The sequence below is a fragment of the Dromiciops gliroides genome, chromosome 6 (genome assembly GCF_019393635.1).
Source record: "Dromiciops gliroides isolate mDroGli1 chromosome 6, mDroGli1.pri, whole genome shotgun sequence".
Lineage (NCBI taxonomy): Eukaryota > Metazoa > Chordata > Mammalia > Microbiotheria > Microbiotheriidae > Dromiciops > Dromiciops gliroides.
In genome coordinates, this window is record NC_057866.1 from 122,546,818 (window position 1) to 122,563,226 (window position 16,409).

Consider the following 16,409-nt stretch of genomic DNA (forward strand, 5'->3'; position numbering starts at 1 on the left):
CAGCAAATTCCAAAAGTTTCCCTGAAGAGACCAAGTAAGGAAGGAAAAATGTTTCCACATATTTAACATAAACTATCTTCCAAATTCCTTTTAAAACTTTTGAGACTATTAGTCCCACAAGCTCAGGAGTCAAGCTTTTTTTGTTGTTGTTACTGTGCCAAGTTTAGCACCTTGTGGATGAAATAACAATATTACTAAAAATGGAACTAAAGCAACCAGTACAGACTTCGTTTCCAAATTTTTTCTTAATCAGTTTCAATTTTGTTTTGTTTTTCACCTCCATCCCTCCCCAAAAAGGAGTGATGGAATAAATGAGCAAAAGTAATATTAGAGCACTGAGAGTCCTTCAATATGAAAATTGATCTGGTGATAAGTTTCTTCAAGTCATTATTTCTTTTTTTTAATAAAAGTATTTTATTATTTTCCAGTTACATATATAGTTTTCAACATTTGTTTATTCTTCAAGTCATTTTAAACTAAATTTTTATACTAGTTTTTCTTCTGAAAGACACATTTACAGAAAATAAATTCTGTTCTTATTAAACAACCCCTGTTTAAAAAAAAAAAAAAACAAGTTCATACATAGCTTCAGTTCACTATTTATTGGGACTAAAGCCCAAAATATGTTAGAAATAATTGGCAGGCCCCAGATTTTCATTTAACTTTCTTAGCATCTTTTTTATGTCTAAACCATACCTATTTTCAATTAATTCTTTGATATATAAATTTTAAAACACAAACAGCCAGGGCACACTGCATTGATTGGCCTTGGAGTTAAGAAAACCTGGGTTCAAAAATCCTGGTTCTAAAAAGTACTGGCTGGGTAACCCTGGGCAATGCATTTTACTTTTCAGTGCCCTTGGCATCGCCCCAAGACTAAGTTGCAGAGCAGTTGCTTATCTGCATTAATCAGGGTAATTTCTTTACTGGGAGTTTCCTATAACACAAGTGTCAAACAAAAAGGCCCATACCACTCCCAAGTGGGGCCCAAACCAAGTTAAAATATAGTTCCTATCTGAGCATAATGTGCTGATGTGGTAATAATTAAAAAAAAAAAAAAGAATATACACGTGTGGTTTTCTAAGTAAATATGAGGCCCACAGGGATCCTTAATTACAATTTAGTGAACCTATTTCTTTTTGAGTTTGACATCACTGTCCCACATCAGTAAAATCACATTTGGTCCAAAATAAAAACAATTTTTAAAAAACCATTAAACTTAAAAAATAGTATTAAAAATTTTCTCCAAGCAGTATTTTTTTTTCTTATTAGTCCTTTCTCTCCCTTACTGGGGATACCAGGAAAGCGAACTTGATTTAGAGTCAGAGAAAAAGAGATCAAGATTCTGGCTTTTTTTTTTAACCTATGACCCTGAACAAGTAAGTAATTTTACCTCTCTCAGACTGTTACTGCATCTGATTCTAAACAAAGAAACAAACAAAAAACCCCACTGTTCTAAACAAATCATGAAATCAATTAATGTTTTGATTTATCACCTACCTTCCTTTTGTGTGTTGTCTTCCCCCATTAGACTGTAAGCTCATTGAGGGCAGGCACAATCTTCTTTTGTATTTGTATCACCAGCATTTAGCATGCTGCTTGGAACATAGTAGGTACTTAATTAATATATAGTATTGATTACAGCCAGAAGGGACCTTAAAATTCATGTATTCTAACCTGACTTTATAATGAATAAACTGAGTTTCTTATTCTTTTCTTTTTTGGGGGGGGCAGGGAAGGGGAGCAGGACAATGAGGGTTAAGTGACTTGCCCAGGGTCACACAGATTGTAAGTGTCAAGTGTCTGAGGTTGGATTTGAACTCAGGGCTTCCTGAATCCTGGGCCAGTGCTTTATCCACTGCGCCACCTAGCCACATCCATAAACTGAGTTTCTTAAATAAGTTACTCAGAATCACAGAAGTAGAAACTGGTAAAGCTAATATTTTCTACCAAGTTCTTCCCACTCTAAATCCAGTTTTATTTCCACTATACTTCAAAATGTTCTTTGGTTATCATTTGTGTAGTGTTTTCAAGGCTACTTTTAAAAAATAAGCAAGTGTACTTTAAAAGAAATGTTCTAACCCAATTCCATTATAGTCATTAAAGATAAAACCCAAGTCAAACATTTGGCCTTAGACCTGCTCCCAGAGTAGTCATCTTCAAAAATCCATTCTAGGGCACTACAACTCTTTTCTATAAGCTGGTAAGCTAGATCTACCTACTTAGCTATTTCACAGCTGGACTGGCCTATTTTCCCCCTTGACCTCAGATTCTCTCTCACCCAGTTAATGGCTAGCCCAAGAGCTACCTATCTAGTCCTGACTTACTTAATAATTCCAACAATTACCATCTCTCTTGGATTTTTCCCATCTTTGGCAATTATTCTACCTCTCATACAACAATAGCTTTTTGGATGCATTTATTTCACAGTTGTTCCTTAAGGGTTTTTCATTGTACACTTTTTTTAATTGTTCACATATTTATATTTTTCTTATAATTTCTTCCTCTTCCAAGTAAATCTCTAACACGAAAAGCTTATCTTTCCATATATGAACTCTCAAAGCATTCAAAAGTATATCCTAAATGAATATTACTTAAAAATCTTTTTTATGCTATACTAAAGTATGCCTCCACAAAGCCCATTGTAGGGTAGAAGTGGCCCTGGTTTCTCAAAAGTTATGGCAGCAGAATGTAAGTTTTGTCAGTCTACCATACCTTCCCAGAAAAGTTTCAAGCATGCTCCCAACAACAAACCATGTCAGCGAACAAGCAGTTATTAAGTACCTACTGGGCTAAACATTGGGGATATAAATAAAGGTAAAAACAATCCCTACCTTCAAGAAGCTCACATTCTAATGCAGGGAGCAACATGTAAACAATTAGGAACCTATAACAATGAATAGAAAGGCTACCAGGAGACTGCAACCGGATGAGGAATTCTTTGGCCATGAAGGAAAAAAAGGAAAAAACAATGTAATTAACACTAGGTCCTTCACAACTGTATTTGCAGAGAGATAGAAAAGGGGGTATAGGGATGCTAAGGATCACTGTTTGGGGACTATCTATAAATATTATTTAAATTATGTGAGATATTCATCCAACGAACAGAGTTAACAAACTATTGGAAAAACTAACCACATCAATATTGACACTTTCCTAATAAATGAAACCATAAGAAAAATGGGAACTACAGTGAAATAAAAGAACCTATGAGTCCTCCTTGGAGAGTCAAACAAAAGGGTTGAAAGTCAGTTTCATCATGAGCATCATATAAGACACTGGGCCATCTTGTCTAACAGTGTTCAGTTGACAGAAGCAAAAAGACCGTTGCAAAGATAACTGCATCTTATAAATTAACAACGTCCATTCCAAAAGATGAAGAGGTAAATACATTCTATGGAAAACTTAACAAGATTCCACATATATTCTGATACTAAGTGACTTCAATAGAATGATGGAAAGGTAGCAAAAAGTAAACTATGGCTCGGATTTCAGAAATAAAAGAGGCAGATTAGACAGAAACCTCACATCTATATATTAAAAATACTTTCATTTAGAGGAGAATCAGAAAGGGCTGGACAAAGTAGGAGTTGAAAAGATATCACCAAAAATGAAATTGACTATATTTTAACAGACAGGAAACCACTGATAACTGAGATGGCAGTTATATCAGATTAGGTATTAAAATAGTACAAACCACTAAGTTTTACATTACAGGAAAAGTCAAAATATAAGCATAAGAAAGATGTGTATGATTGCAACAACTTTTAAGTTTACCTATTCAAACAAGTTGTTCATGCAGAAAAACGAGAATGGGAAAAAAAGATACTGAACTTATTATCATGTCTTGCAAAGTTTAAGGAGTACAAAGTTGTAACCCAAGAAGGCCATAAAAGCCCAGGATCAGCCAAGCAAGCACTTGTCTGCACTTGTCAATGGATAACATGGAAAGCCAATACCTGTACTTAGTGTGTGTGTAAAATTTTTCCTTTGTGTGTATATAACATATATGTGTGTATGTATATATGTACATGCATATATACTATATATTATATACCCCACACACAAATATATATATATATATACACATACATAAAGACTTGTTTTGTGTGTGTGTGTGTGTGTATATGTGTGTGTACAAGGATGCAAAAAAAAGTCTACATAATAGACAAATGAACCACACCATTCCAAAAGCATTAAATGATAAAACCAGCAGAAAGACAACAAAAAGATTGAAATGGGAGCAGATATCACTATTTTTTTAATGATTTACTTTCATCATCAATGAAAACTAAATCACCACAATTAGACATTAACATCTCAATCTGGGCTGTGCTATACAAGAAAGTTGAAAATGAAGAAATTCACAAGGGCAAAATAATTATTAAAACCATTGGGGGAAAAAAACAAACAAAAAAACCATTGGGGGGATCATTTTTACAAAATATTTCAGGGCTAGGATATGAAGAAAAGTCATAAATTGGAGGGGGAGATCTGTTCATCAAGAATTCCCAATTAGAATCTGATAACCAAGATATACCAGCAATTAATAAAATATATAAGATCAAGAGGCAGTCCCTTGGGGGGGCGGCTAGGTGGCGCAGTGGATAAAGCACTGGCCCTGGATTCAAGAGTTCCTGAGTTCAAATCCGGCCTCAGACACTTGACACTTACTAGCTGTGTGACCCTGAGCAAGTCACTTAACCTCATTGCCCCGTAAAAAAAAAAAAAAAAAGAGGCAGTCCCTAATGGTCAGAAGAAAAATTAAAAATTATTATCAATATGAATGTTCCAAATCTCTAATAAGAGCAATAGAAACCTTCACTCCTCTCCTCCAGTTCCATTCCTGCCTTCTCACTCTGTATAGTGGATACTACTGTATCTTCCCATTGGTGAGCTCCTCTTGGAACTCCCATTTTGAAAAATGCCCCCAGGCCAGCCATCCTTCACTGCTGGTGCTTCCCCCTACAGAGTCCTACTCCCATTGGTGAATTCCTCCCAGGAACCTCCATTTTGATGAAAGGCTCAGATCAGTCATCTTTCACTCCTCTTCTGGCTCTCTGCCACTCTGTACATTGCCATCATGCCCCCATACACAAGTACCTTCTCCCTCTCCTCACACCTATAATTATAAATACTTTCAACTCCTTTTTACATATTGTCTGACCCTTTATAAGCTCCTAGGGGACAGGAGCTTTCTTTTTCCTGGCTCTAATATTTCCTGCATTTAGCACAGTTTCTGGCACATAGTAACGAGCATTTTAATAAGTACTTGTTGGCTTGCTGACTTGAAATCAAAAGAATTCTGAGGTTCTTACCCCATAGCCATCATCTGACAAAGATGACAAAAGATGGGAATAATAATCATAGTTAACATTTATATAGTGATCTAAGCACTTTGCAATTAGTATTTCCTGACAACCACTCTGGGAGGTAGGTGCTATTATTATCCCCATTTTACAGACAAGGAAACTAAGGCAAAAAGGTTAAGTTACTTACCCAGGGTTACTCAGCTAGTTAATGTCTGAGACCAATTCTGAACTTGGATCTTTCTAACTCCAGGTCAGGCACTGTCCACTGTCTCGCTAGCAGTAAATGCTGGAGAGACTGGAGAAATATAGGCAACCTAATGCACTGTTAATAGAGTATGAATTTTCATAGTAATACATTTGTAGTAGCAAAGAACTAAAAACAAATCTAGACCCAGAACTCTTTAGGTTCTTGTTCCAAAGGGTCATGACCAACTATGCCGAATTTATCAATAACTACCAACCCATATGCAGAGTTTTTCATCTTTACAAAATCTTTATAAGAATAATCTCCATGTTTACTAAAGATATTGTGAAAGAAAATATGAGAAGGGAACAGGCAGATTTTTGCCAATGATACTTTATAGCAGACCTAATCTTCACAGTTCAAACTGACTAAAAAATATAGAGAAAATTAAAACCTGCTGTGTTTTTTGTATATTGATCACAAAAGCACTGAATGGGGGGGGGGACTTAGAGGGGGTACAGGGCAATAAGGGTTAAGTGACTTGCCCAGGGTCACACAGCTAGTAAGTATCAAGTGTCTGAGGCCGGATTTGTACTCAGGTCCTCCTGAATTCAGGGCCAGTGCTTTATCCACTGCTTTATCCATCTAGCTGTTCCACTGAATTTGTTAAGACAAAAAGTAGCCTTAAAAGCTCTCCAACAAGGAGGCCTATAAATTAAAACTGTATATTTAGAAAAATGCCAGCATCAAAAATACAAAAGTGAAGTTGTAAATATACATCATTTAAAAAGATAACTATTAGCATTTTTTTCTTCGAAGAACCTGCTCAACAATCAAGCTACTTGTATTTTTGTAAGGGAGTAATAGAAGGAAAAGATCACTATCAAATAACATGTAATAAACCACCTAAGTACATGGCATTATTGTGAGTAGTGAACCATGTACTACAGGGCAAGGATCTGGCTTTCTGTAGGGTTTTTTTGGTCTTTGTGTGGTAGGAGCCCTACTGGCTATGTAGACTAAGCTAGTTTTTCCCTGAAAGGCAGAGAACCTGTCCCTGACATCTGAATGGCCCAGATGGCTAAACCTTAAGATACTGATATGCCTTCTTGGTGACCTAGTACATATGGCCAGCTTATAAGGAGTCAATGCCTCTTAGACTTAGCAGATACCCTGCTAGTCAACACATTAACACACCTAATTATGTGTCTCCATATGAAGCCAAAGAGTAACAGCATCTGAATTCTTGCTAAATATCCTTTCCATACTAAGCTTAAAGTAAACTACTTCTAGGAAATATCAGATGGTTTGATTGCAGGTGAAATTTAAACACTAATGAGTTGCCATAATAATAGTTAGTGAAAATGTGATCTAACTGAAGAGAATTCATGGCAAAGTTCCACTGGTTTGGAAAGCTCACACAAGACTTGTCAAAAATTCACTTAAATCAGGGTTATGGGATGGTAGGGGCCATCCTTTGTCTTATTTTATTTAGGTAGGTAAAAAGAGAAGTTGTGCAAACAAGTTATGGTATATTGTGCTATAAGAAATGATGAGCAGGCAGATTTCAGAAAAACCTGGAAAGACTTCATGAAGTGATACTGAGTAAAGTGAGTAGAACCAAGAGAACGTTGTACACAGTAAGAGCAACACTGTATGATGATCAGCTGTGATAAGACAGCTCTTCTCAGAAATACAATGATCCAAGACAATTCCAAAAGACTCATGATGGAAAATGCTCTTCACATCCAGAAGAGAACTACAGAGTTTGAATGCAGATCAAAGCATACTAGTTTCATTTTTGTTGTTGTTTCTTTTGTTTCTTATTTCTTGTGGTTTTTCCCTTTTGTTCTGATTCTTCTCTCACATGATTAATGTGTCAATATGTTTAACATGATTGTATTGTATAACCTATATCAGATTGCTTGCTCACTTTGGGAAGGGAAAAATTTGGAACTCAAAATCTTACAAAAATGAATGTTGAAAATTATTTTCATATGTAATTGGAAAAAATAAAATTCTATTAAACAAAGATGAGTTTCCTTTTTAGCTAGTTCTCTCAAGAGAGTCCACAAGTGAGGGAGTGAAATTTCTAAAAGATTTTTTTTTTTAAGACTAGATCTATGCTACTCCCACATCCCCTAAAGCCACCATACCAATGACCAGGGTACACTGCAACCAATTAAATCCTACCAAATTTATGAGGTACATGGTATTTCATGGCATATAGCTCTACCCAAAAAACATAAGTATTTACTTATAGGTTTCCCTAGCCACACCATCATAAAGGTATGGGCAGGTATGGTAAAATTTGAGTGCAAGTTCAAGACAACACTAATGGCCATCTAAACAAACACAGGTGATGGTGAAAAGAGCTGCTCTGATGGTGGGAGGAAGAATCCCCAGTGCCACAAGGTAGAGTATGACAAGACCTTATAAAAGAAACTTTGTTTATGGCTCCTTATACATGGTGCTGATAAGGTAGTGTCAATCACAAGCCTACAGGAGATGCTAATAAAACTATCTTAGACCATTAATTCCTGGGACAGTAAGGGCCTTTTAGCCTCACCCACGCCTAAAGCATCCCATAAAGGCCCTACCTGACTTAAAGGACTACAGGACACTGGTATGACATTGAAAGCTAGACCGAAGAGTTAAGAAATAAGAGAGGAAGTAGAAGCAATAATTACAGAAAACTTTTTCTAGAAGGCTAGCAAGTGAACAGACTAATTTATAATATCCCAGATGAAACTGGTAAAAAGTTACACATAAGTTAAACAATAATGCTTAAGTACACCTTCAATATAATTAGAGATTCATTGCTGTATAGTCATATGCTCCTGTTTTATTATTTTTTTCTCTCATGGTTGTTTTTATTTGCTTTGTGTTAGCATTATGCATTTTTACATAGTTTGTTGTTAACTGTGCTTAGCTTTGTTGTTAGCCATTTGCACATAATCTAGGTATTTTGCATAGCCCACTGATGCTACATTATGACTATGATACTGTTTGCTTTTATTCATATTTGTTTGTGTAATATGCATATGCATGTTACTTCTGAAGAAGGTATAAAAAATTTATCTTGCATGAAATTCACACCTGTCAAAAAAAACAGCCTGTCAAGTGATGCTCCAGATTCCAACAGGTCCACTGCATGTATTTTTAATGTATGCTTGCTGTGAAAAGCAATTACACCTGATATGATTACCTGGACATGGGGTTAATCATCCTTGTTCAGTTAAATGCTAAGGTAATGTGGTGTTGTACCGTATAATGCCAGATATCAAGCGTACCCCAACTGATTTTACAAGGGACTGCCAAATTCCATACCCCAGGAAGAAACATAATGGAGGTTAGAGATTTGATTGGCATACTGGAATTTGTAGTTCAGAGAAACAAATGTTCCCCTTTTTGATCCAAAAGGCAGATTTCAGTCACACACTCAGGAGTTCTGAAAGGTATAATAAACAAAGCCTGGGCTATGTGAACTGAGAAGCAGCAGCAGGAATTTTCAGAACTGAATAGCAAGGCAGCTAGGTGGCGCAGTGGATAAAGCACCGGCCCTGGAGTCAGGAGTACCTGAGTTCAAATCCGGCCTCAGACACTTAACACTTATTAGCTGTGTGACCCTGGGCAAGTCACTTAACCCCAATTGCCTCATTTAAAAAAAAAGAACTGAACAGCAGTCACAGTGGGGATGCAGCACCCCGAGCCCAATCCAGGACTTAATGAGGTGAGCTAGGCAAAAGGAGAGCTAGAAAGGCAAGACTCAGACTAAAGCTACATGTTGTACCCATTTTCTGGAGGAACAAAGGAAATTACAAAGGGTCTGCTCTTTTCCCAGCTTCTCTCCATACGTGATCCAGTAACAAACACTATCATAGTATACTTGCTTCTACTCTAAATGTTGCCCATATTGTTTTCTGCCTTAAAGAGACAAGGGTTGTTTTGTTTTGTTTTTTAAAGATAAAACATAAATTTAAACATAAGGACAGGGAGGCTAATCTCTGCTTGAATTTTCTCAACTAGGGGCTCCAAGCTATTATGATTTTTATTCTACCTTTTCATCTCCTACAAACTCCATATAATAGTAGAAGGGAGAGCCACAGGGATCTGAGAGACCATTATATTCTCCCTTGTTGAAAAGGGAACTTACTATAACAGGGTGTAGCTGATTAAATCTCCAGAGAAGGGAGATAAATTCTCTTTGACATCTTCTTCTCCAACTCATTGCATCTGCCTTCATTCATTAAAACATGGCATACTCAGAAGACTGAATCCTTGGCTACACTTTCTAGTGTTCTCTGTGCCATTTATCATGCCTCCTGACATACAGTAATGGTGTTGCTGTGCTTGTGGAGGTTTAAGGTTGGCCTGATAGTGCTCTCTTTTTTCTCCCTCTTCCCTGTTGGATAGGAGCAGAATTTATTAGAAGAATATGGGTTCTAAGGGGGCAGCTTGGTGGCACAGTGGATAAAGCACTGGCACTGGATTCAGGGGGACCTGAGTTCAAATCCGGCCTCAGACACTTGACAATTACTAGCTGTGTGACCCTGGGCAAGTCACTTGACCCTCACTGCTCTGCCAAAAACAAAGAAGAATATGGGTTCTAGGGGCTACAAAAGAAGGGGAGAACAGAAGAGAAACTGTGGAGAAAACATAAAAATATATACATAGAAATGATGAAACAGGGCATAGTAGCAGTAGAGAGGTTTTTTGGGTTTGTTTTTTTTTTTACTTAAGTAGCCAGGGATCATATATCATAGGAATCAGACTGGAATGAGAAGTTTGCTGGCTCTAAGAAGTGGAAGGAAGTACTTGAATTTTACTTGAATTCCCACCCTTAAGAATACAGTATTTTTACTTGCCAAGACAAACCCAGGAACTCTATGAACACAACTACCAAACACTCTTCGCACAAATCAAATCAGATCTAAATAATTGGAAAGATATCAATTGCTCATGGATAGGCAGAGCTAATATACTAAAAATGACAATACTGCCTAAATTAATTTACTTATTCAGTGCCATACCAATCAGACTACCTAAAAATTATCTCATACAGCTAGAAAAAATAATAACAAAATTCATCTGGAAAAACAAAAAATCAAGAATATCCAGGGAAATAATGAAAAAAAATTCACAGGAAGGTGGGTTAGCGGTACCAAACCTAGAGCTTTACTATAAAGCGGCAGTCATCAAAACTATCTGGTACTGGCTAAAAAAATAGAGTGGTAGATCAAGGGAATAGGCTAGGCTCAGGAAATGCAGTAGTAAATGACACTAGTAATGTAGTGTTTGATAAACCCAAAGACTCCAGCTTCTGGGATAGGAACTCAGTATTTGACAAAAACTGCTGGGAAAACTGGAAGATAGTATGGCATAAATTAGGCATAGACCAACATCTTACACCTTATACTAAAATAAGGTCAAAATGGATACATGATTTAGACATAAGAGGTGATACCATAGGTAAATTAGGAGAGAAAGGAATAGTCTACCTATCAGATCTTTGGAAAGGAAAACAGTTTTTGACCAAACAAGAGATAGAGTATATTATAAAATGCAAAATGGATGATTTTTATTATATTAAATTTAAAAATTTCTGTACAAACAGAAGCAATGCATCCAAAATTAGAAGGGAGGCAGAAAGCTGGGAAACAATTTTTGAGGCCAGTACTTCTGATAAAGGCCTCATCTCTAAAATATATAGGGAACTAAATCAAATTTATAAGAATCCAAGTCATTCCCCAATTGAGAAATGGTCAAAGGATATGAACAGGCAGTTTTCTGATGAAGAATCCAAAGCTATCTATTCCCATATGAAAAAAGGCTCTAAATCTCTAATGATTAGAGAGATGCAAATTAAAACAACTCTGAGGTACCACCTGACACCTATCAGATTGGCTAAAATGACAAAAAAAAGAAGATAATAAATGTTGGAGAAGCTGTGGGAAAATTGGAACACTAATTCATTGTTGGTGGAGCTGTGAACTGATCCAACCATTCTGGAGAGCAATTTGGAATTATGCCCAAAGGGCGATAAAGCTGTGCATACCCTTTGACCCAGCAATACCACTTTTGGGTCTTTTTCCCAAAGAGATCATGGAAGGAGGAAAGGGACCCACATGTACAAAAATATTTATAGCTGCTCTTTATGTGGTAGCAAGGAATTGGAAGTTGAGGGGGTGCCCATCAATTGGGGAATGGCTGGACAAGTTGTGGTAGATGAATACAATGGAATACTATTGTGCTGTAAGAAATGATGAGCAGGAGGAGTTCAGAGAAACCTGGAGGGTCTTAAGTGAGCTGATGATGAGTGAGATGAGCAGAACCAGAAGAACATTGTACACAGTATCATCAACATTGAGTGTTGACCTACTGTGATGGACTATATTCTTCTCACCAATGCAATGGTAAAGAAGAGTTCCAGGGAACTCATGATAGAAGAGGATCTCCAAATCCAAGGAAAAAAAAAAAAGAACTATGGAGTATAGACGCTAATTGAACCATACTATTTCTTTTGTTTTGGGTGCTATTGGTTTTTTTTTCTATTTTGAGGTTTTGCATTACTGCTCTGATTTTTTCTCTTATAACAGGATTAATGCAGAAATAGGATTAATGTTATTATGTGTATATATATGTGTGTGTATATATATATATGTATATGTATATAGATATATAGATATAACCTATATCAGATTACCTGCTGTCTAGGGGAGGGGGGAGGGAGAAAAATCTGAAATTGTAAAACTTGTATAAACAAAAATTGAGAACTATCTTTACATGTAACGGAAAAAATAAAATACCTTATATGTAATTTAAAAAAATACAGTATTTTTCTCTCAAACACCAGGGGAAAAGGGAGAACAGGTCTAACACCTGAAAGTAAAATATCTGGTTATGATATTACCAGGTTCTCCATGAACTCACATCCATCCCAGTTTCTTTGTATTACCCCAAGACTACAGAGAAATGATCCACAGCCAGATTACCTTCATATGGAAAGTATACTCAGCTGCAAGTCAAGCCTGGTGGCTGAGGCGTACTCCTAAACAATGTAGTAGTATCTGAAGCCTTGATGCTAGTCAGGGGCCTGAATTAAGAAGCTTGGTGTCTAAGGTTTTGGTTCTAGCCAATGTCCTGGGGACAAGAAGCCTGATGGTTGGATATGGTTGGGTTTGCCATGGTTATGGAGATCTAAGGAATTGTTGCCCTTCTCATCTGGTTCAATGAAATATGTATCTCCTGGAAAAGAGATCCTGGGGACTGGTAGGGGAAAAACTGCCTTACCACCTATTCATTCGTTAGCCCTTTGAAATATAACTTCCATTCTCACCACTCCACCAAAACAGTACTCTGGAAGGTCAACAAGAATTTCCTATTCACAAAATACAAAAATTTTTCTCGGTTCTAATTCTGGCTTGACTTCTTTACAGTGGTTTCCTTTAGGAAATTCCACTCTCTCTTGGTCATTGGAATACTTCCCATCATACAGGGAAGCAACTCCTGTGGAGAAGGAGCCAGTCATCCCTACCAACTATGAACCCAAGTACCTTGGGAACAGCTATGCTTCCAGCCCAGCACCCAGAGCCATCACCCTGGGAAAGAACCCCTATGGAGATACAGCCTACCCCATTGCTCCTACAGTTTGCTAACAGACAGAGATTCTGAAGCCCCAAAATAAAAGTTCTTGCCACCAAAGTCTTTGGCACACTGTAAAATGGTTCAACTTCAGAAACTGTTATTTTCTCAATGGAAATGACATTAAGGAAGAGGTACTGACATCTACTTTGCCATTCTACCCTAAGAATGATGGGATTTTTCCATTTAGATTGTAATTGAAACCTTCCAGGTGAGTTGTCTCCCCATTAAAATATAAGTTCCTTTTTAAAAAAATAAAATAAAATATGCTCCTTGAGGAGAGAGACTATTACTTTTCTATTTGTATAACCAGAGTTTTAGCACAGTGCTTTGCACATAGTAAGCACTTAAAATTTTTTATCCCTTCATTCTTCCATACAATTATGTTGCATCTCACCCCTATTTGCCCACTTCTAACCACTCATTCTTCCTCTTCTAAGGTTTCCTCTTCTCACAGCACTAAGTCCCAAATTCAACTACTTACTCTCTACCCTACATTCATTACTAAAAGAACTCCTCTACTTCCAAGGCACCAAGTAACTATGCAGAAGAATTTTAAAACCCTGAAATTTCACCTAAGCTTCAATCCTCTACCTCCAAATATCCATTCGAACATTTCTACTTGCCTATTTTGTTGTCATCTCAAATTAAACATATCTAAAACTGAACTCACTTTCCCTCCAAAATCAGTTCTTCTTCTGCCCTGCTTATCTATTACAGTGGTCTCCCAGATGAGACAGGTTGAAAACATGAATAATATTTAAATACTCCCTCATGCCTCTTATTTAATCAATCAACAATTGTGTGCCTTGTAGGTTAAAAACCTATCACTAAATGTTTATAAAATTTATTCATTCTCTCCATTAAGCTGAGGACTATTCTACAGACTTTATTAGAAAAATTTAAGTTATGGTCTCTTGAGGAACTTAAAATCTAACTGGAGAGAAAAGACAAACATAAAAAGCAAAATAGGACATGCGATTTTAAAAAGTTAATCCAATAAATATTTATTCAGTTCCTACTAGATACTCAGCACTAAGCCAGACACTGAGATGTGTGTGTGTGTATGTATGTATATATATATATATATATATATACACACACACACACACACACACACACACACACACACACACACACACAAACTATTAATTGTGCAGTTAATATTGTTAAGATCCATGCTGAGGCTAGGCTCAGAAAGTATAGTTCCAGGATGTACAGAAAGAATACTCAAACTACAGATCTCAAACATGACCTTTTTATGTGCAACCTACAGGTCTTCAATAACCTATGGAGAGATGAATGGTAACAGAGTGTACCTACAGGAATGTCCATGTACTATCAGCTGTCTTTTCTTTATGCCTGACTACAGAAACCCCTTTTCCCTTTCCAAAGAGTTCCTCTAAATCTGTCCTAATCTGCTGTGCTTCAGAAAGAGAGAAAACAGAAAAGTTCTGAAAAGAACTACCCAAAAAACCAATAAACTAGGACCATTTATTTAATGCAGCAGAAAAAAGCCCTACCTGTGCAGTACTTCCATATACCCTGGGAGAACCAATGTCCTATAATACAATGTATGTATAATTATGCATAAATATAACCTAGCTTCAGTTTACTTTTCCAGAATGATTTCATATTACTCTACACTCTAGCCAAATTAGCCTGCTTGCTGTCCTTCCAACTCCTGCCTCCATGCCCTTTTTTATAAGCTGCCTGCCCCCCCCCAATGCCTGGAATGTCTTCCCTCTGCCTCCCCAGCTTCTTTCAAAGCTTAGCTACAAGACACTACATGAGACCTGCTCCTCTCCTACTACATGAGACCTAATTACCCCAGCTGCTAGTGCCACCCATGTCCTCTGAAATTACATTTTTTTAATCTATTTATCTATGTGCCCAAGTTTTCTCTGATGGAATGCAATCTCCTTGAGGATGGGGTATGTTGTATAACCTATATCAAATTGCTTGCTTTCTCAATGAAGGTAGAGGAGAGGGAGAGGATACATAATTCAAAATTTTTTTAAAAACTAATGCTAAAAATTTTTTACACATAATTGGGAAAAATTAAAATATTGAGAATGGGGTAAGTTTTATCTTTTTATCTCCAGGACCTATCACAATGCCTGGCACATAGTAGTACTTAATACTTATTGACTGATTGAAACAAAAATATGTAACTGTTATACAAAAAATTATCTTAATTGTTTAGAATTTTGATGATCATAAAAAGGTGGACTAAATTGTGCTCAATACACTCTAAGAAGGCAGGGAAGTATTTATATACACACACACATATATATATAAATATATAAGATATTTTATATATAATAAATTATATATGTTTTATATATCAAAACAAATATACATACAGAGAGACAGAGACAGAGAGAAAGATACCTATTTTTTTTCTTTTGGAAGATTTGGGCCAACGTGACAAAAAGAATCCAAGTAGTGTGGGGAAATGGAAATGGTGGGTAGAAGGGGAAGGGCTTGTATCTAGATCGTCATTTCCTAGCAAAAGATGATCTGTGAAGAAATCTGGAGTAGGGTAGGGCAAGTCTAGGATGTTCCTGTGGACTTTCTCAAGAGAGAAGTCCAAGGGGATCTTTAGGAACTTAAAAGTAAGCTGAAGAGAATGAAAACAAGACAACATTCCTAACTCTCTGCCCCCAGGCCCCCATCACAGCTCCCACTGCTTTTTCTGCTTCTGTCCAGGCCTATGAGGCATGATCTTTCTACTCTGTCTTGGGTCTCCAACATCCATTCACAGTTTGGTAGCTGCTCACTCAGTTTCAATTGAACAAAATCTACTCTTTTCGGTGCCATCTGGCAATCCTCTTTTGATGCATAGTTTGAACCCTTGTAAGGCTGGCCGATGGCCACCTGGGTGAGACTGCCCATCTGGGCAGACAACTCAGCCACCACGTGTCAGATATAGGCAGTGAAGGCTGCCATCTGCTGGTCCAGCCGCCTTTTAATTGTCTTCTCCTTAGACAGCTCCAGGATCACATTCCCAATGCTCTGCACGATAGGTCTGCAGCTTCTGGTTTGCCAAAGTATACTTCAATGTTGACAGGAATTCTTGCTGCAACTCTCTCCCAATAGAACTCAGGTCTGACCGGCAAGTATCTCTCTTCTCAGTCCCACACAGGGACGAACCAGGAAAGCATATTTTAGAAAGCTACCAATCCAAAATAATTAAGATTACATTAAACTGGGGCAGCTAGGTGGCACAGTGGATAAAGCACCAGCCCTTGATTCAGGAGGACCTG